General features: G+C 35.7%; 1 protein-coding gene and 1 long non-coding RNA gene across 7 annotated transcripts in view; one reads left to right on the top strand and one right to left on the bottom strand.

The window, feature by feature from the left end:
• Mdr49 (Multi drug resistance 49) overlaps positions 1–17,869 on the bottom strand; it is a 54,281-nt gene extending 36,412 nt beyond the window's left edge. The window contains exons 1-5 of one of the 5 annotated variants that reach the window (XM_070294670.1): positions 17,514–17,859; positions 10,355–10,486; positions 9,404–9,530; positions 8,443–8,877; positions 7,393–7,552 (exon numbers count right to left, since the gene is read on the bottom strand). The gene's annotated coding sequence lies outside the window, so the exon portion shown is untranslated. Of the gene's footprint in view, positions 1–7,392; positions 7,553–8,442; positions 8,878–9,403; positions 9,531–10,354; positions 10,487–13,989; positions 14,319–17,513 lie in introns of those variants that run through there. The other 4 variants (XM_070294676.1, XM_070294669.1, XM_070294673.1 and 1 more) reach the window with 4 other exon arrangements.
• LOC138932646 (uncharacterized) overlaps positions 1–22,242 on the top strand; it is a 199,878-nt gene that overhangs the window by 168,000 nt on the left and 9,636 nt on the right. The window lies entirely within an intron of this gene.

Raw genomic sequence — 22,242 nt, 5'->3', positions numbered from 1 at the left:
GATAATTTCGAAATTTAATATAATATAATTGTATAAATATATTATTTCATATACATATTAATAATAATTGTTATCGTGATATTTACATGTGAAAAATTTTGAACATCATAAATATTTATATGATATAAATACGCTTTACGCTGTTAATTTTCAATTCACTCTTATTAAAGCGCGTTATATTTTTCCTTAACGTTCTCTTTCCTTTATAGAAAATTATTTCCAGATTATAATATTCCATATTCTATTTTATTACTCGTGTTTCGCGCTGTCGGTTAAACCATTCACGTTCCTGTCACGTGAGTCGTGATAAATCTCGCGTGTACGCGTCATATTTTCAGTAAAGTCGACGAGTAAACATGTCGCGACTACCGATGCTAAGTAGCCGTTGAATCCAAATCAAACACAGAACGGTAATGAAGGATCCGGTGACGATACACGCCGCGTTTCGCGATCAGCCACGGATTAAGAGCTCCGCTGAGCGTGTTGCGTGTGCATTCTGAAGCCGTTTCGCACTTAAATGCATACGATGGCTAACGCTGAATGATGTCCCATCGATCTGCCAATACAAATTAATATCAACGATCCGCGATTCGAGCAGGCGCGAGCATTTTAAAACAAAAGATTCGATGCTGTTTTGCAAACTGATGCGAAACACATGGCATACTTTTCGAAAAATCCGCAGATACTTTAACGCAAAGGGGATTCGCGTAAATTTGCGGCAAGGAAGAGACCGTTAAGTTTGAAAATTTTAATTTGGCTACCATCAAACGTACGTTTATCCATTTCTTTATATCCCCGAATATGAATAAAACTCATTACCGTTTAATCTTTCCGCGGAATATACGATACGATTGCGGGAGGAGTGAGAAAAAAAAAAGAAGAAGGAGAGAAATATCTTTTTGAATCTCAAAAGAGAAAATACATTTGCAACGTGTGTGTGTGCGAGCAACCATTATTTATAATCTCGCATCCGACGCGAGCGTTTCTTTCGCGGCTGTATTTTTATCACAGCCTCATAAGCGCATAGATATTTATGCCGTAAATACGTATCCGGATGGCGATCATAAATTTTGCGCGATACAATTACGACGCACGAGTACATTTCCCGATGTCATGAAAATGCTCGTCGTTATTGAATTATAGTAAGCGCGTATACATATGAAGCAACTATATACCGTTCTTAATTAAAATATCGCGCACGAGATACGAGTGGACCGGATTACGTAAATCGGGATTTTGCACGACGAATTACGAGACGGAGTGAGTCTCTTTATTGTTATCGCCGGCGTTTTTTTTATGAAATTGCTTCAGCTAATTCGAGGATCTATTGCAAATGCAGCACCGGTAACGTTTTATTGTCTGACGCGAGGAAGAAAGCATTGCATATACGAAATCATACTTTGTATCGATTTCCAAATAATTTTTAACGGAACAGGATGTTAAAAGGAAGTTTAAAACTGAAAATTCATATATCAAGTACATTGCAAAGTGAAGATGGAATTAATATTTAATTCTATTGATAGCGAACAATTTTTCAAAGATATCTTTCTTCTTTCTTAGATTTTTTTTTCTATACAGAATGTTAATTATAGTTATTGTTCGTCGAAAGTATTTAAAAAGATAAAGGATAGAAAAGAAGATTGCATTGATATTAGTAACATTAATTATTTATTCATTCTGCGTACAGGAGTTGAAAGTCAAAGTTCGAATCCCGTGAAAGGTCTGTGAAAGACTTTATATAATTTCTTAATCGATTTTAATTCTCCTCGTACAACTTTTCATTAAAATATAAATTGTATGCTAAATCAACATTTCTAGAACAGACTGTAAGATTTCTTCAATATAACATATAACTGAAAGAATAAAGCGTCTTCTTTTCGCATTGCGTAAAACGTATTCGTTGTACATTGGACCATTCAAAAATTAATTCAATTAATTAGCCAGTATACACGTGAAAACGATTAGAGAAGTTAATATAGCTCAATAAACGCGAATATTACGTCACGTCGATCGCAACACAAAAAGTTGAATTAATAATACATTTTACACTTTACAGAGCTATTATCGTCAAACACATCCGTCATTTCCAAAGGCAACAACGCGATCATTTTTATCACCGTAATAACCAATAATTAAAAACAACTAATAAATACATAATAAATACATAATAAATTTTGAAAAATTGTCAGGCAAAATAAAATGTAAATATTGAGAAATAATATAAATAAAATAAGATAAATTACAATATACAAACATTATCGATACAGATAAACAAACAACGGTGCAAACAATTAAATTTAAGAAAGGTTATCGAGTACGAGTAAAATTTAAATATGAAATAATAATATGAATTCCGATGTAATATAAAATGTATAATAATTAATTAATTTTTAAAGAGTGTCAGATCCGATAAAACAAAATATAAATATGTAGAAATAATAGAGATAAAATAAAATAAATAATAATATACGAATAAAATAAAATAAATTACAATGTACGAATAAAATACAATACGACGAAAAATCAAACTTTGGAGAATTTGTCAAATATAGTCAAATACGTCTCCGGACGACATTCGGTGTCTGTCTGTGGATTTAAATTATCTTTTTGTCTTTTTATGTGTAGAACTTCGGAAATATCAATCGCTTATGTAAATTTGATTCGTTATTTAATATTTCTACTTTGTCCCAATTGAAATCATGATTAAAAGTGATTCTGTGATCGATTATAACAGAATGATTAAATATTTTTTCATAAAATGCTTGAATATACTATCTATCATTATTTATATATAAATGGAAAACCGTTAAAATCGTCATCAGTTACGGCATAATTAATAAAGTTAATATTATATTGCAATAAAATAATATCATTTTTCAAGAATAGTTTTTCTTTTTATGTTGAATATAATGCTATTTGCATTTTAGAGTTTACTTATTTTACTACATACGAATTCGTGTCTGAAATATTAGCAACGTAATCTGAAAATGTATTGAAAAAAGATATTCCAGAATCTTCTTTATATCTGTAAAACATCACGAAACAGCAATGTTAAACGAAAGAAGCATCGCAATTAAAATCATTATAAAATCGGATAATTAAACACAGATCGATAATTAATAGATTCTTGCTTGAAGATAGGCCTGTAGCAATTTTGATTTGAAATATATAAATCCACAATATTTTCTTGCTACGCATAGTTCTTATACGAGGGGTTGCAGCTCGAATTGGCGGCGTGGACGTCAACGCGAATCATAAAGGAAGCACCTGTACACGCATACACGTACGCATATCTTAATAGAATGTGCCGCCAGGATGCAAGAAGCGAATAAAAAGGTTGCCGACCCTGTGGGAACGGACGGCAAATGCTCCGGAAGGCGCGCCGCGCCGGAAATACGCCACGGAAAGAACGAGAAAATTTTCGCTCTCCTTCCTTTGAGCGTGAGCGCGACGCGTTATCCTACCTCGTTTAAATTTTTGCCGGTCGAGTAATGCAGAAGAAAATTAAGGAAATGAAAACGGATGATGCGAAAACGTAAACACACAGCTGCAGCGAGAAAAACTCACTTGCGACGAGACGCAAGTCTATCTTTCTCTTTTTCGCGAAGTTCGCGAAGGACGCTCGGAGGCTCCCTCGACGAGATCCTTCACCGCGCCTTTTCTCTCGTCATGACGATGAAAAGATTGCGCGGTAAAAACCGTGAGATTTCTGCTTTATGAGACAGTTATACACAATGCCTATATCATATTATGAAAAAATATATGCGCTATTTAGAGAGAGAGAGAGAGAGATCTCACGTAATAAACTCAAACCAAACAGTAAGCGTTCCGTAGACGCCTGTTTCAATCCCGACACGCGATACGATACATTGCACTCGGATAAACTTGAGTGCACTTTAATCCAGTCAGACGCGTCTTAACGCGCATGGAACCGAGAAAGGACCTGGATACAAATTAAAATATTTTTATCATATTTAAGATTACTTGTTGCGACCATATCATATTATAATGAGTGAGAAATAAGAAAAAAAATGAGAAATTTAATAAATCTCTTTCTTGCATTTTATATGTCAAAGAATGTAAATTTTTCGCATGTCATTACGTAGCATGAAAAAATAAACTATGGTGAAACCTACCGAAGTGTTTGTTTTTTGACTGTCCTGGATACATTCTAACGATTTATAGGATACCGATTTTATATGTGTATAATTATGTATGTGTGTGTATGATGCGTGATTCAGACCATTGGATTCATCTATTTTTTAATTCATAAATCGAAACAGAGTTTTTACCACACTTTACGATCATATGCTGCCAAACACAAGCGGTGAAAAAGAAATGACTTTATCTCGAACGTGTATCATAAAAATAAATCATATATATCGTATGTGATTTTTCGATATATCCGATCATTCAGTTATAATACAACTATAATTTTAACCAATGTGACATCCGGATTATTTTTTTCACCAATTACTAACGATAAAAACGTCGCCGCAATTTATTTTTCTCGAAATCGATTCATCGTTCTTGCTAGGCAGCCTAATAATTACAAGACAGCGGATATCAGTAATCTCTCTCTCTCTCTCTCTCTCCTTTTTTCTCTCTTCCTATTCAAAGAGTCATAATTAAATATACCTATACCCCGATATACAACAAAAACATTGACCAACGCATAACATCCAAAATATTTTCTTTGTTAATCGCCAAATAAAGCTTATTTTATCGCTTTTAATGAAATACCCTAATAATGAGACGGCATAGCCGATGTGCCGCGATACCATCCTCTCTTTTCATGGTCTCTCCATTATCACTAATTATTCTCCCGAATGGGAACGCGCGCGGCCGCTTAATCGAGCGCAGTGGAAAACACGGATCGTGACCGGAGATACGGAAAACCGCTGACGCACGTGAGCTTTCCACGTGGTCGCGTTAAACCGACACGACGAATCGCCACTGGCAAGAGAAAGAGACATACGCTAACTACTCATTTACATCCCATGTAAATCAGGAGAGAGAAAGAGAGAGCGCGTTGTGCATTTCGCCTCAACCTAATCGCATTTTTCATTGTTACGTTGAGAAAGGAAATAGAACTCGATCGCTACCGTGTTATGCCATTGATCATATTAACGATTAAGACTATCGTTATGGTATACAAGGTCGCCTTTGCTCGACCAAGCTTAGTCGTGGTCAATCTCGGTCAAGTATAGCTTTTTTTTTTCCTTTATTCTTGCTATGTGCGTCTTATATTAGATATATGCTTGCTGGTTTCTTATCTTCTCGGGACGTCGTATATGATAATTTTATCAGGCGTCACGTAATCTCAGGAAGATAATAAAGCATGCATTTTTTTATATACGATACTTGTCGACTCATCGATTATCAACGCCACTGCTACTTTACGCAGATGAACCATTTTTTTATCAGTAATCTCTTATTTAGATTTTTAAGAGTATGATTATTTTTATTTTATCTCGATTGATTATTAAAAAATAAGAGGAAATTCAAATTTTTGTTCTAATTATTCAATTATTTACAAATTTTGCGACGATGGAAGGGCGTAAAATGTACTTTCCTTCATATTTTTTCTCAAGTGTCTAATAGCGATCCCATTCATGCTAGAATTTGTATCGTCGGTTTTTCGTTCGTAATGATGCGCGTTGGGATTAAGTTTCTTATTGGATAATTGCAATCAGTATTAAATAACAAAAGAGTCGATTACTCGGAAGCTGCGAGCATTTTAAACAATGTCAGTCTCTAACAATAAATGAGACAAGACATCTCTCGCTTGAGAAGCGCTATCTCAAGTAGTGGAATTCGCAACGGAATTTCGCGGTCGTTCTGATTAACCAGTGAATCAACTCTGAGGAAGGAAACCTGGGGCACCAATCGCGCGCTTTAAGGGCAGCCTCGTGAAAATTCACTCGGCGAAGATTCCATTCGAAGATCGAGAGTTCACTCTTTGTTTTCCGCCGCGTTGATCCCGAATCGGATTTACGCGCGAACGCCCCCTCCCTCCCCCACCCACCCACCCACCGCGTCTCTGTCGAAATCGACATCGAAGTGCAATCGAGGGCCGACAATTATATCGGACGAGCGATCGAGATTGATTCGTTTTAAGGAGGGAAAGGAAAATTAGTAGAAAAAGAAGAAATGGAATTTTCATTTTTTTTTTTTTTTTTTTAATGAAAACAGCGCGACTTTAATTTTAAATTTAACGTAGCTGTTCGATATCCGACAAAAATGATGAACTCTGTTAAAAGTATAACTAGATATTACGCGCATTAATTTCTTCATTAGAGAAAAGTTTATTTATTCAACGCTGCCCTTCGCGACAATTATCGCGAATATCACGCCGCTTATCATTCCGAACATGATACCGTGTGTGTTTTAATCGTACCGAACGCATCGCTCTATGTAACCGAAGTGGTATTTATTAGCTATGTAACTACGAAACATTATCTGATAACGTGTAATGCAATCGGAAACTTGTCGCAGACGGACGGGAAGTTTCCGTCACTCCCTTCCACAAGCGACTGCGAATGCGTTTGACACTTGATATTACGAGAGTCAATGAACCCGCAGAATCTTTCGAATCTCCGGAGCGAATTCGATTCGCGCCGGAAAAGACCGGTTCCCCGCATTCAAAATGCCTGTTGCACCACGACCGCGATTAATCTGCATAACATGACCAATCTTAGATGCTAATTTTCAATGTCAGTCTTGCGACATCATTTCGTGATACATATGTAAACGGGACGATTATGAGCGATACGACTCGTACATACAACGGTACATGCATATTAAAGGGTTAATGAAGGTAAACAAGTACGAAGGACGCATCCTCCTTGTTAGACGCTCGCGAACATTTTACGGTATTCAAAACACGAGAAATATCTAAATTAGATTGCGTTGAGGTAGTCCAGCGTGTAAAGTGATCCCCTAAGTGCAACGGGAAACGTTGATTAATAGGAGGAACTTCGCGAACACGTAATTTTCCCCCTCCCGCCGTACTACCTTCTCTACCGGCAATTTACCTGAATGACAATCGAGTTTCGCGCTTGAAAATATACAAGGCTTTCTGGGTATAAATCTTTATGGTAATCTCCGAATCGAGCGAAAATTTCCATTCGTTCGACAACTCGAATTGGAGTGGCTAAAGAAATTCACTCGCTGACCATGACGGTGAAGGTTGTCGATTCGGCGAGCTAAATATATGATTCACGCAATATAAGTTACATATGCGCGTGTAGTTTTTATTATGAATATTTGCGTTTTACTCAAATAGCGAACAACCATTTAACGATCATAATTAATGAAATTTTATATCCAAACTTTATATCGCGCAACAACACACAAATCACTTTATGCAAAATACAAAATATTACTTACCATTATGATGAAAAATTCTGCCTGGCACGATACACGAAGTCGAACATTAGGACTTTATAAATTAAGCCATCGACAGTGTTATCAGTAAATACAACGGAGAGAGATAATACTCTATTACTTTGGCTTATATACGTCCTTCATAAAATATACAATGGGAGATCTAGAATTTGAAAAATAATAACGAAATTATATATAAATTGTTATTAACGATGTTTGAGTGGGAAAAAGTTGCGAATGAATAATCGATTAGTTTCAATGACTCTTTGACAGCAGCCTGCTCCAGAAATGTGCGCGAGACGCTGACAAATTATTGTTATATTGGCTTATACGTTAAACTTGATCGAGTTGTTTTTGTTCGATTATAATGGCGAATCACCGTAAATATTCTCGCTATTTCTTGACGATTTATATCGAACTATGATTAATTGTCTTATAATTCCTTCTCTCACAACACATTTCTTAAACTATCGACCTGTTTTATAATCATTTGAAAGAATATCTGCCATAACATTTTTATTTTCAAACATCTCTATTAAAATGTGACAAAAAAAAAGCATATTAAACGTTAGAATACATTTTTTTTTTTTTTTGTTAAGCGCTTTTATTATCGAATAATCGTACGGAACCATTCTCTATTATTAGATTTCCGTATTATTAGGATCTTAAAAACGCAACTGCATTGAATGTTGAATCTATTGTTCTTTTTTATAAAACTTTTACAATACTACTCGATTATTGCTGTTCAGAAACAATTTTCACTACGGATTGCAATTATGTTCCGCATGGTATTTCGATACATGCGAACCACATGTACCATATATCGAAAAATATACTTTTCTCCATTTTACATGTGTCCGATGTCGAAAACTTTCTATGACTTTTTTGGGAAAACCCACAGCTCTCGCTATTCACAACGTTGCGTAAACACGAATGCACACTCCACCAAAATATCGATTTCGCGTGATTTCATTGCCTGAATTTCCGATAGAAAAAAAAGAAAAGAAAAATGATTTGAATGAATAATAGCCATGTATTGACTTTTTTACTTACCGTAACAAGAAAATAAAAAAAATCCTTCTATAATCTGGATTAAATTATAAAAAGAAAATCGAATCACAAATGCAATCACATCTAGATCCGCGCGGATCCAGCACTTTCGGTCTCCCGGCTCGTAGAAATCTGTCAAAGTATGTCGATGGTCCGTTGTCGAACCTGTAACTCTCTTTACAACACGTGACAACACGTGTTGCGACCACAACATGAATCGTTGCTCCGTGAAATTCCCGATAAAGCCCGTTTCGGAGCATACAGATCCACTGTCGCACCTAACTCGTGAAGAGAAAAATAACGTTTTGTGCACACGATCGTATATATTAAATTATCGCTCTAAAATATTTATAAATGTTCCCGTATATTAATCATTTTATTATTGGTATTGCCGATAAACCTCCTCTGCTTCACCATATGGCCACCTGCCAATCGAATCTGAAATATAGAAAAAATGAAATTTGTCAGATATTTATATCGTGATACGTTGAGAAGATTCATGTGTCTATTACATTATCATGCGTTATTAAGATAACTATACGCGAAGTGCTCATTTTTCTTTACAAATTTTTTCAATTCCTTTTAAATTGAAATATTAAAAAAGACTGTATAGATAATAATATAATATAACTATTTTTATATTTCTGAATTATGTTTATAAAAATAATATATGACTTTAAATACTCTTATTTAATATAGGAAAATCCCCGGATTTTTGTGTATGAATAATATAAATTTTTATGTGCGAATAATATAAATTTTAAATAAAATCTGAAGTAAATCGTATTTTTGAAATCCAAGTGCTTCGTATAATTTATTTTACAGCTGTGCCAAAACACGCATATTTGTTGATATTACTTAAAATCTCTTTGCAATGTAAATATTTTTTTATCGCTATGTGCATGTTCCTTCGTCATGCACTTGTTCTCCGATAAAAATAACTCCAAATCTTTTATTCTCTCACATGTCTCTGTGTGTCACGAAGGGTTAATTTATCAGCTATTCTCTTCAATTTTTTTTCCATTCGTTTAATTTGTAGCGTCGTCCGACTCGATGTGACAGTCTGTCAGGCTTGCCGGCTGCTTCGTTCGCTTTAATTAATGTACATATTTTTTCATGTGCCGTCGATTTTGCGAACTTATATAATAGACGCTCACATCTCGTTAAATAGAAGAATAAATCATCGACAGATTCCACAGAATCGACGCGCGCAAACGCATTCTCTCCCGATTCTCCTAATTATCCTTAATTTCTAATACCACCAGAAGCGTGACGTGATCCGTTTAAGATCCTGCAGTGAGTCTCTCGCCTCGTGATTAATTTATGTAGTTTCTTACGACGCTTAGAACCCTGCAGCGCGATCAATAAGGAACGAGCGGGCGGTGCAACCGTAGCAGGTACACGCCACACCGTTATACAGTAATCCCTACCGTAATAGTAAAAACGCGAGCCGCCTTTTGTTGGACTTAATTCGTCGATTCGTTGGAATCGCCTTAAACATGATCGTGTCTCGCGCGATAAGGAGACGGAAAAGACATGCCGAGTTCACTTTGCGCGAACTCCTTTCGTGACCATTTCCGTGAGTCACTTGCGAGCAATTTCCATAAAGAGTACACGTAATCGTCTAGAAAAACGACGTTAAAGGGCAAGCGCGATATATAAAATCGAGGAAAAATGCCGCGTGTTAATCCGCTTTGCGGAAAATACAATAAAGTCCAAACACGCGATTCGCGCATACCTAAATCACTGTAAACCACGTTTTGAAACGAGCGATTAGCTGCGGAGCCGGAACGATGATGTAATGCCGGCGGAATCAGAATAATAGCAATCTCGCAGACAACGATCGCGAGTAATTAGATGATGAGCGGACATTGGTTAATGGAATTACGGATATTCGGACCAAAATGATACTCACACTCATCGGGTACGGACTGTCGTTCCACGCTAGCAATTCGAATGTATATATATATATATATATATATATAATATCTTTAACAGCCCTTTCAACCGACGATCTTGATACCCATTGACGGGTGCAGATATCGATCTGAAAGAAAGCGCAATCAACATAAATATTCGTTATAATGATAAATACATAAATACATAAAAGAGTAATGTTGTAACATTTTGGAATAATTTTAATGCTTATGATAATCGGAATTTCGAAAATTCTGTTAATTAACTACAAATAATTAACATGTCTCATTAAATAATATGTTGGATCATCGTGATTATTTACGAGAAAGGTAAAATTATATTGCTACAATAGGAATAATTATTAGGATAAGAATGATTATGTTAAATAGAATAAAGAAGAGATGAAACAGATATTCCATTCTTAAAAATGTCATCGCGTATGAATAAGGAGCAAAAATAAATTACATCTTATTAATTTATATGCATATCGCATACGCGTATGCGCGAATGAACTTTTCTGATTTCTATTCTTTACGTCACTTTCAAATAAACAGATATGATTCGCGATATCGGCGGAGATCCATGTCCGGGATCCCCTTCTATCGCGAAAAATTTTTAAAGCTCCCGAAAGTTTGACACGCGCAAGATAGCGACTTGTCGAAACTCATAAAAAAATTCTCTTCCGCAAATGCCATCGGAACGAACGAGTTACGAAGAGATGCCACGAAGTCGTCTTTGTCGTTGCTACCGGGTGTCTCGCTCTTATTTGCATCTCAATCGCGGCCTAACGTCACCCCTGGCAACGGCTATGAATTTTATTCCGGTCTCATATTTCTGGTCCCCATTGTGGAGATTGCGCGCGATGCGGCGCAAGTCGCCCCTCTTTCTTTACTATCAATCATCTCCGTTGCTGCCGTTACTCGCCACCTCCGGGCTGTATTCCGAACTTTCGCGTCATTCTTTTGCGCGAAGAAGCGAAGAAGAGATCTTTCGACGGCCCCTTTCCTTGCGCAAATTTCACCCGCCACTTCTTCCACCCCCACCCCTCCTCCTCCTTCTTCTTCTCTTCCTCCTCCTTCTCCTCCTCTTCCTCCTCCTTCTCCTCCTTCGATCCCCTCATCGCAAACAAGAATTCCGCAAACGCCCCCGGGGCCGTGAAATACGTGAGGGATGCGCGTCTAAACGCCGAGAATTCTTTCGCGAGAAAATGTAGAACGCAGCAGCGATCCTTCCTCTTTATCTCGGAATATCTCGCGGTTAAGCATCGCGCGACCAGAAATCTCGTCGGGCGGACAAAACACACCGCGACATTCCCCGCATTTTCAATCTTTGTCATCGTGTCGTTCTATTCGTATGAGTAACACGGCATTGTTGATCGTTTCTCTTATGGGATGTTGGGTAGTATTACATAAGTAAAGTCTCGCGAGAGAGCAGAATTTTTCTCAAGACTGGACGGGAAAAAGTAATCGAGAAAAAATTCAAGAGAAATCTATTTACTTGTACATTTCAATTCAATGTTTTTTCTTTTTTATATTAAAATAAAAAAAAATTGATAGTTCCATAATCATACTATTTTATTCCATAAATTATGAAACCGTACATGATCAGCAGGTGGCTCGTACATTGCCCTTTAATCATCGTTCGTCCGTTACAAAAGCTCGAGCTTGAGCGACGCCGGTTGGTTCGATATTATCGGATAAAATGAAGAAGGAAGCCTCTATAGTGGTAAAACTCATAATGCTTGTCAACGGGTTAAAGAAATGGAGGGAAGACGGGATATTGCCGGACCGTCATATTCCTCCTTCAATGTATCCTATCAACGTAACGTCGGCGCATTTTTCCCTTTCATTCTCATCGTGACCGATATCTCATGGAAACGCGAGAGGCAAGACGATGAGCTCGTTTTCCCTCTTCCCTGTTTCAATCCCTTTGCTAAAAGCGGCATTCGTATGCCGCTTCAGGATCGCGAAACTCGCGGAGAAAGTGCATTTTTAGACATCGAACAGAATTTCAAAGAGAATCACGCTTTATTAACTTTGATTTTGTACAAGAACATTGTTGCTTTTCTTGAAAAATCTTTTTGTTTAAATTCAACTATCCTAATACTTTTATATAAACTAGAACAACATAGGCACGCGCTGTGCGCGCGCGCGCTTTTATTTATGGACATTTTCCAATTTTTTTTAACTTTTCTTTCCTAAGTTTAACTTTTTCTTTCGCAAATTGTCAAAATGTCAAAATTTGCATGATTTGACAGTTGCAAATAACACGAATGAAGCAAATCGCAGCGCACAACCGAGACAGCCAATCAGCATCGCGGAAGAAAGGCAACAATACACTTCGAGACTTTCGAGTATCGACATAACATGCCCTTTTTAGGGACTACTAGCACTAGCACAACACAATGCGCGCTTCGCGCGCGTCATTTATTCTTTTTCATTACACATTTTTAACGATATATACACAAAATAACTATAAAAATATACAATGACAGCCGCTCACGACGTAAGCGCAATGACAGAACCAATCAGCATCGTGGAAAAGCGACAATAATAAACTTTGAGACTTTCGAGTATCGACTTTACACGCCTTCTTTTAGCAAGGGATAGTTACATCAATATTTGACAAATCATGAATATATATATATATATATATTAAGAAATAATAAAGCATATAAAAATGTAGTTATTTCGATAATCTGTTTAATTGTGAATTATATTTATTTTTTATATTAATTATAAAAACATTTGCATTTTTATTGATGTATAAAATATTAATGAAAAAATACCTTACGTATAATTGCGCGCGATTAAAATATGAATGTAATATTTACATTTCTTCGAAATAATATGCAGAGAAATTTTATTCGAACATTTCTGAACACAAATCTTAATGTACCTCCTTTATAGCTATTTTATCATTACAGTTTTTTCATACCATCCTGTTTCATTAGAGAAACAATCTTGTAAAAATATTAAACGTTGTAAAAGTATTTAATTTACGGTATCTATAAAAGAATATCTTAACAAATAGCTTTTTCTACGATATTACAGATAAAAAAATATTACACATCTCGTCTTGAAAGTCAAAGAACTCGATAAAGATGGGTGCGATGTACTTTATGTAGCGTACCATATCGGAGTATTATTAATATTACGTAGCACTCGGACATTATTATCTCCAATCGATCAATACTATAGAGAGAGAGAGAGAGAGAGAGAGAGAGAGAAAAATCTAAATATAATATCATGAAAAACTCTAGTATCACGCAACTGCCAGAGTCCGCAAAATATCGTGACTCTAAAATCTCGAACTTTTGAATATTTATTCAAATATTTAAAGAAGAGAAATCTTTCCTTTGTGTACGATGCTTTGATATTTATCCAAGTCCTTAATTTTATTCAAGTATGCAAATTTGATTTCGAAATGATTTGGAAAGAAGTTGATAAAAACAAGTACAATGAAATTATAATTCCAATATCCGTATAATTATATAGAGCACGATTACATAACGCCCAGGGGTATTATAAAATATAAAAGTATATGAAAAAAAAAAAAACAGAGACTAATGCAATATCAATTATCATTCCACGGATTATAATATGATGATTTCAAAGATACATTCACACCTACCGGAAACCTTCCAAGCCCTACGATCGATAGCTCGTTTCCTGTCGCGAAAAACTCTCCATAGTTTCGAACAAACGAGAAGAGACGAAGTTTTCGAAATCGACGAAGCACGAATCGCACGAATGCACAGATCTGACTGGTCGTTTGGTCGGTGGGCGACTCTACCTACTTGTTTTCTTGGTTGCCACTTAGATATATATATATATCGCGATTATATACGGGCCTGCCCTTCCCGTATACTGCGGCAAGCCTACAACACACGCAATTACAACACGCTCGAGTGGGTCGCTGTTCAACAGATCGATAGTTCTGAAATTACTCACGCTAATTGCGAATCTAATATCTGATCAAAAGTCGCGTGTATTTCAAATATAATATAATTTTTTTTTTAAATTATTGATACTAATTATTAAGAATTTTCGTTTCTCTTTTCTTCTCTCTTTTTTTTCATAAATATTATAGGGAATTATTTCATAGCGAGTGACTCAACAATAATTACGTAGGCATTTGCTGGCAAAATTTATGCTATCACTATCAAAGCGCGCCTATCGCAGGTGGCCGTGAGGCCTACGGCGAGTAGCATTGTAAAATCAATATCGTTCTGAGAAAACTGACGTTACACCGTATAATCGATCCCCGGCCGTGAGAGCAAAGCGGAATGGGAGCGCTGTCAAAAGCATCCGAGTATACATGGAACGCGCCGGGGAGATTACAGCAGATTCAATAAGATTCCCGATTCCCCTAAAGCGCACGCGACACATGCATCGCACGTTTTCCTCCCCCGAGATCTCGAAAGGGCCAACTACCGAGCATCAAATCCGGAGAAGAAGAGATGCGTGGAGGAACGCGGAATAGACGTCACGCGACGAGATCTTGTTCGATCCCGAAATCCCTTCGCAGACATCTTCTTCCAGCGGTATGACAACGCCCGACTGTTAGACACGTTTTACAAAATGACGCTAATAGAGGCGGATAAGCATCGCTCGACGTAGGGAAACAAGAAATCGTGCGCTCGTTACGTTGTCGTGTGTCAGCGATACATTTTTATAAACGCGAACGCACGGTATCGCCAAAATTGCATAATAAACAATGACAGGTGCATTTGTGGGATTGATGTTTGAGCGCGATCGCCGAATTACGCGGTAAATTATACGCGGGTGGATAAAACAAATCCGTTGATGGTTCGTTTTTCCGAGATCCTCTCGCCCGCGTAATCGCATTTTCGATGAGATACTCGGCGTGAAAAATGCATTTACGCTCTTTGTAAATAAATTGCGGCGGGAATTACGGGTATCGATACTTTCAGCCGCTTCATGTCATTTAAAGTCAATTTTAGGTGAGTTGCGAGAGAAATTAATGCTGTCGCGCCGATAGTTTATTTTGATTATCGATATTTGATAATAAAATGACGATCGTGAACAAATTTGAGAAATATCGTTATACAAAGATTAAATTCGAATCAGCTTTTGCGGAGGAGACATTATTTGTGCTCGCTATACGATTTTGTTATTCATATGTTACTGACGAAATGATATCCATTAATTAATTATAATATATGATATCTAATTCACTTATATATAGATGAAATGTGTGGTTTTATTAGGAAGCATTTGCACAATTAAACGTTGCATAATATAAGCGAGAGATAAATTAAAAATAAAACCATCTACTAATGGAACAATATTCGTCGCGTGTATAAGAGGAAAGCGTGTGCAAAAAGTGGATAGATTTAAAACGCTCGGTTATCCGGTTCACGTGGAATAAGACTGGTTGTCGCTATTTTAAGGCTACGTAATACAGCTACCGTAAATTTGCTCGCGCATACGCGCGTAATGTGGCCACGATGCTAAAATAGGAAGGACTATTTTCATATATTTGCGAAGTTTTCGTATACGAAAGAAACGTATGGCTGTTGATTAGTCACAAAGGACGCGAGAATAGTACACGTGGTTTAATAGAACAAAGAAATAATTGTGGAATCATTCCTTGCGATATAAGGCTACGCATTTTCATCAAATTATAATACACACACGCGCACACAATATTCAGTTACATTTGTCAATGAATTTGTATTAATTATAGTTGTATGAAAAAAAAAGAGATACTAAAAATATGACATTTTTATTATGGAGAATTACTTAACTGTATAATATTTAATATTTGCAAATTTTAAGAATCTAGAAATGTAAAGATATATTTTAAAAATTTACAGAGACTTTTAAATATAATTTTTGTTATATTAAAAGTAAAGAAAGATTATGCTAAAAATAACGATGACTGACAAATATTGAAATAATATTTAATAATTTATACTGAAACGGACAATGTTTATGCTAAAATATGTAGGAATATTTTGAAAGAGAATTTTAAAAAACAAAATATGATAAAATACATCAATGGGTATATTACGACATAAAAAAATTAATTATCGGAATATCTAACTAATTTATCTAATTATTTAAATGAAAATTGATGAATTTTTTTACCGATTATAATTTTTTACGCTACTTTCGCTCTCTCTCTCTCTCTCTCTCTCTCTTTGGTCTATAAATTTAATAGTGTCAAATATGCTTTCGCCAAGTATCTCCGGTATTGGAATTCGGTAAGCCCGTCGACGAGTCATTCGTTTTGCACATTCGTCCGATGACACGTTTGTTTGTTTGATTGAATTTTTTTCGCCGCAAGCTGCCCGCTGGGCATTGATTTATTTTCATGTAACGCGCGCGCTGTGGCTTCGAGACTCAACCGGCAAATTTATAGCGTACGATTTTCCACGTATAATCGCACTGTGGACACGACGCGCGCCTCCATCCATTTTCTATCCTGATATCGCGTTTGATAATAGCGGCCGATAAGTCTCCCCGCGCGATCTGTCGACGACGCATCGTCCTGCGTATGTATAAATTCGCACGATTTCTCGTGTATACGCGTGCACCACGTGACCCACATTTATCACGCAAAGGTCACGTACAGGTATCAATAAATGTAAAGTTTGAACATTTAAAATAATTTGTATTGATTATTATTTCATCAACGATCTAATGCTCAGTTTATTTATGCGAGGAAATATCGATTACATCAACGGAAAATAAATTGACATCTTTATATCTTCCTTCCGTATATTAAATAACAGTTAGTATATATGTATATAACCGAATTTTATTTTTAATGCTCTAGCAAAATTGCTTTTGATCTACCCAGCAGATTCTCATACGGTGTACTTTCCATACAAGAGAAAGGAAGAGAGAATATCAATATATAAAATTTTATTTTTAACCGTCTGTTAATTTGAACTGATCTTAAATTCATCTTTAAGGAAGATTTCAACATTTAGCAAGGAGAAATTACTAATGCAAAATAAAATAAAAAATCCATCAACATTATTCCACATTTAAAAGGCATTAGATAAAATTAAAATAATATATCAAATTTCATTTTTACATCAAAATTACCCCAGATCATTGCCAAAATCAATCACCACTATAAAGATTCTCACGTGTATATCGCGTATTATACTATATACTTACTTTTTTTATACAGGAAAAATTCAAAAGACTCGATGACTAATGTTGGACGTAATTTCTTTCGCGATAAAGAAATCCTCAGGTGTAAGAGCCGTTGCTTTCTCTTTAGAGCACTCTAGAGGATTAAAGAAGGATTCCTGTCGAATAGTATAACGATTCACTCGACCGACTACGGCTCGATACGTTACGGACAGAAGACAGTTTTACACTGACCCCCCTGCCATCAGAATCTCTATGTATATCGTCCACAACCTACCACATTGCGTGACTGAATAGTCTACATATGCAATATGAGTACGCACACATATTGACGGTCGCTCGTATGTGTCTGCCCGAATCTGCTTGGCAGACATAAGTGCCAGGTTTAGCATCCACCGCGTCAGCAATGACTTGACAGATATATCTTTGTCCGACAAAAAAATTTCAGATTTTATACGCAATATTCCTTCTATGATTTAAAAAAGTATTTTTACATTGAGTCTAAATAAATAATGTAGTGTAGGAAGTTTTATATAATAAAAAGATAAAGGTTGTAATATTTTTTTGATCGAGAGTCTAGAGGAAATAAAAAAGAACATGATTTATTCGGACATTCTAGAACTTGGAAGCAATTTTATTAGGGATCTGAAATATTTCGAATGTCTAGACTTGCCATATTGTTTGGGTGACTGTACTATTTCTCAATGATAAACTATCTTTCTTTTATCAGAATTATTTTAATCACACACATTATTAGTGTAAAAGCATCTGAGATATTCAGTAAGGATATAATTTATACAATGTATTACATTACGTAATGATAATTGCAATTATTTTGATAAATATAAGCATTAGCATTTGTTGGAAATCAATAATAAAAAACAAGATTAAGTAAATACAGAAATAATTTTTTGTGTACGTATATCAGAATTGTACGTTCTGCAAAAATTTTATTTTCTAAAAAAGCATAGAAAAATTTTATAAAAGAAGCATATATATATATATACAGAGTGTTAAAAAAAACATTTAATATTTATATAGTACATAGGATACACCACACTGAATAAAAAACCTTAATAAAGATAGGTCGAAACCGTTTCTGAGATATAAACATTTTTGTATGTTAGCATCATAATTGACTTATCGGGTTCTACCGTGTCGCATGTGACGTGAGAAGAAAATAATCTGTCTAAATCTTCATCTTGATATTTACAGAAGGTGTTCCACATGTCATCTTTCCATTTTCACACACGCTTGTGTGGCATCTTCTTCTTACAAAATCATAAACTCTCTTGAAAATTCCAGGTCTCTGCCAAATTATTTGACAAGCACGCTGGATTCGGTCACGTAATTCTTCTAACAATAAGTCATTTATCGGCGAAGAATACACTACGCTTTTCAAATAACCCCGTAATACGCTGATATTTTCGGCACGATACTTTGTAACTGTGTAATCATCAAATAGATCCGCAATCGCCGGTTGGACAACTGACTGATCGCTGGTGAAATCTTTTGTTATGAAGTATGTATGGAAATTGAACGAGGACATTTAGAATGCGGTTTATAAACACTGAGGTAAACATCGTATGCGGCACGTAAAAATCAGTAAATCAATCATGATGCTGACATACAAAAATGTTTATATTTCAGAAGCGGTTGAGCCTTCGATCTATGTTTACCAAGGTTTTTTTACTTGGTGTGTCCTATCCACCATATAAATATTAAATAGTTTTTTTTTAAACACGCTATATATATAAATATATATATATAAAGAGAGAGAGAGAGAGAGAGAGAGAGAGAGAGAGAGAGAGAGAGAGAGAGAGAGAGATTAAATTTGACCACAACAATAAATAACGAGGAAATAAAACATACGTTTTTTTTATTCTTTTATTTTAGAAAGAAGCTTGGAAAAGTAACGTTGTACACCAAATTCTTAAATGGAGGAGATAATGAATACCAGTATCTTATTTACTGTAGCACCACGAAGTGCATGTTTAAAAAGAGAGATAACATTAAAAAAAAATTTTATTTTTATTTGCTGTTTTATTATTTTTATTTTGTCAATACCTTCGCGAATAAGCAAAATTTAATCTCACGAATATGAAAACCGGTTGCAAATACTAAACGGCGAGATACGCGAATAAAGGACGCGTGAATACGATACTACATCTGGATGAAACATTAAAGATTTTTCTCCTGTTAAAATTTTTCTTTATTAAATAGAAGAATTATTTGTGGTGAAAAACCGATTATGGGAATGGACATATTTTTTTAATCCACCGCTATTTTTTTAAAGTTAAGCTTGTTACGTAAAATGCATCTTGAATTTAAAAGAAACGCTACGATAGTATAATCTCTTCCGATGGATTGTGATATATCGTTCATATAGATTCGTTTATAAATTTTTAGAACAGAAGAAGAAAGAATATACTTTTGTAAAGAAAATATCTCTCAATGATTGAGACAGAAAACAATGAAAAATTGCGAAATTCGTTTGCTTAAAGAGACTATATGGAAACAGACTGCATTGAAAACATCCGAATATAATTTACTAACAATAAGTATCGTGTCGCTCGCGCGAAAAATTGATATCGAGAACACCGTTATTCATCAACGAAGAGGCGATTTCTCGCATCTAATAGAATTATCCATGTCTTTTCAATTACCACTATGATCTCGATAGGGCGTTCGATCTTTCCCTCCGTGTCGCGTCCTCCTTTTCAACGTAGAAGTCTCTAAAATTTCTCGCAGAATCTATCTCTGGTCGACGTCCGCGTAATTTGCATACGATTAATCTTGATCAACGTTGCGGCACCCTCGTCCGGGGCCCATCTTCGTTCGTGAATGGGAAGCGGGTTAAATGAGGAACACCTACCGAGGCCATGATGGATCGTTGCGTCTTGGCACAACCTCAATTCGCCAAGACGAATTCGGCATAGCCGAATCGATCGAAATTAAATGCACGCACGTACTACGCGCGGTTGGACGGATGCGAACTGATTGAATTGCGGTATGCAGATTTGCGTCAACAACTGTATTCCAACTGTATCGCGTTTGTCGACGACGGAAATAGCATTATGTCGCAAACTAAATAACACGAGCGCGCCTAAAATTATTTATGTAGCTTGTTTATTCAATACGACGTTTATTCATCAATCTTTTTACTCCTAAATTAATACGCTTGCCGACTTAACAAGCATAATATATAATATTCTGATAAAAGACAGAATGATGTTGATTGCTGAATTTTTTTGACACGCAGGATATAACGTACAGATGATGTAATACATAATTTGAAGAGATGGATCGCCGTGTACCTATAAGCATCCTGGTTACATAATCTCAAGACAGATTCCGTAGCGAAAAATCGATATTAATTAGCTTCGCTATCATCAATGGTTATAAGACACGAAAATAACATTCGTGTTAATTGAATTGATGTGGTACTTAGAAATTCACGTTACAAACAACGTTGAATCTATTTCTGTGGTAAAGACTTGCTCGCAAATTTCATAAAAAATGTCCATACATTAAAATACAATTGTAATTGTTCCGCGCGTGTATTTAAAATATTTATATTATGTTATCTATTATTTTCTTAACATGCCTGTGTATTCCACATGCGTATTATTTTATTGAAAATTATAAATCAATATTCGCGAAAATACAACCTGCACGATCTGCAAACAGAAATTTGCAGTCCGGCGTATAATCATTGTTTATTTCCGCGCATGCAGCCCCCCTCCCATGTTGCTATCTTCGATATCTGCATCTCTTTTTTTTTTCACTCTCGTTACCGACGCACTCGATATTATTATGGTTCAGTGAACCAAAAAGCAGGAAACTCGAAATTTCCATTGCTAATGACGCGAGAGCATCCCGGCCGACGTGTTATCGTTATCTTCCGCCAGGCTGTAAGCTCGCCAACACGCGAACGAATTTAATCGCGTATCTCCGAATTTTCCATGCGATAAAACTCACCCTCAGCTCTCATATAGCGAATATTTTACTATCAAAAATAAACGATCTCTGGCCGGAGATCTAAAAGCAGTCTGTTAAAAAGATAATTGTATATTACAAATTTTCCTGCAAAGATAATGGCGTCATTCCCATCCAATAGCCTGAGGAATACTAAATTTCTCCGCTTCTTATCTAGGGAAACATTGCTATGTAATAAATTTGATTAAAAAGAGCAATTATATTGTATCATAAAACCTTATCGCGTATTTATCGCTATTAACCTACATTTACAACGGAACGTTCTGCAACTATAATTCAATAGAAATAAAACTTTTCAGATTGATTGATATGTAAGAAATAATTTATAAACTACAATATTAATGTCCACATAAGAAAATAATAAATCGTCAATTATTTTCTGCATATAGTAGATAGATTTAGAATTAATTTTTAATCCTGCTGCATTCTGTTTATTTTCTTCTACACATTTAATATTTTATTAATATATAAACACGTTTTCGAGTTTCAATTTTATATACGTATAAAATTTTGGTATTGGCGTCGAACAAATATCTCTTTAAAAAAATGAGTCGCGAATAAACGCGATTGGAATAGCAGGTTTAATATATTTCGGTTACACTGGATGAACGAAACGATCTCCTGCAAAATAGAGTATTCACGTATTCCTGCCCGCTCTCTCTGACTAGCGAAGCTCATCCAGAGATACAAAAACTATCCCATTCACCTGGTATTATCCGGCTCAGGCACGTAGAGTTTAATTTCGCCGACGATT

The sequence above is a fragment of the Polyergus mexicanus genome, unplaced genomic scaffold (assembly GCF_030449975.1).
Source record: "Polyergus mexicanus isolate NDT 795.1 unplaced genomic scaffold, iyPolMexi1.0 SCAF_4, whole genome shotgun sequence".
NCBI classification, from domain to species: domain Eukaryota; kingdom Metazoa; phylum Arthropoda; class Insecta; order Hymenoptera; family Formicidae; genus Polyergus; species Polyergus mexicanus.
Note: the sequence above shows the minus strand (reverse complement) of the source record. Positions and strands in the feature narration are given on the sequence as shown.